Source organism: Bison bison, unplaced genomic scaffold (assembly GCF_000754665.1).
Source record: "Bison bison bison isolate TAMUID 2011002044 unplaced genomic scaffold, Bison_UMD1.0 scf7180017864227, whole genome shotgun sequence".
NCBI lineage: Eukaryota > Metazoa > Chordata > Mammalia > Artiodactyla > Bovidae > Bison > Bison bison.
The window spans coordinates 95,306-96,108 of NW_011494799.1; the positions used below are offsets into that span (position 1 = coordinate 95,306).

General features: G+C 37.4%; 1 protein-coding gene across 4 annotated transcripts in view; it reads right to left on the reverse strand.

The window, feature by feature from the left end:
• The window catches only part of PHF8 (PHD finger protein 8), a 103,202-nt gene that overhangs the window by 41,583 nt on the left and 60,816 nt on the right, over positions 1–803 (reverse strand). The gene's annotated exons all lie outside the window — the stretch shown is intronic.

Below are 803 nucleotides of genomic sequence, written 5' to 3' on the forward strand. Positions count from 1 at the left end.
ATTTTAAGAAAACTAATATATATTCACTGTACAAAATTCAAATGCTTTTGAAGTGAAAATTTCCTGTCTTGCCTCCCCTATCCTACTTTCCAGAGATAACTACTGTTACAAGTTTGGTGTGACAAACATAAAATATATAACAAATATTGATATATTTGAGTGAATGTGTATAAACATCTCTGGAAGGAAAGCACTGACACTGGTGTTCCATGTGTGAGGGGAAAACTGGAGAACAGAGAAGGGTGGGAGCAAAATTTTTTCCTATGTATTCTTTCACGCTTATTGAATTTTAAGCTGCATAAATTTTAAACCTCTTTTAAAAAGTTAAATTAAAAATAAAGGCAAGGGACTTCCCTGGTTGCCCAGTGGTTAAGAATCCACCTTGCAATGCAGGGAATTCAATCCCTGGTCAGGAACTAAGATTCTACATGCCACAAAGCCACATGCTGTAACTACTGAGCCCATGTGCTGTGGAGCCTGTGTGTCTCAACTCGACAGCACACATGCTGCAACTACTGATACCCGCATGCTCTGGAGCCCAAATGACACAACCATAGAGCCTGCGCATCATAACTACTGAGTCCCTGTTCCACAATGAAAGATGCTACATGACGCAACAGAGATCCCACATGCTGCAACTAAGATCCAATACAGCCAAATAAATAAATGTAAAAGACTGTATGTTACTTTTTTACACACACACATATGCATACATGCCTTTTTAAAAAATTAAAATGAACTATTCCCATATATTATCTTGCAACCTGATTTTTTCCACTTAAAATGTATCTTGGAAATCATTC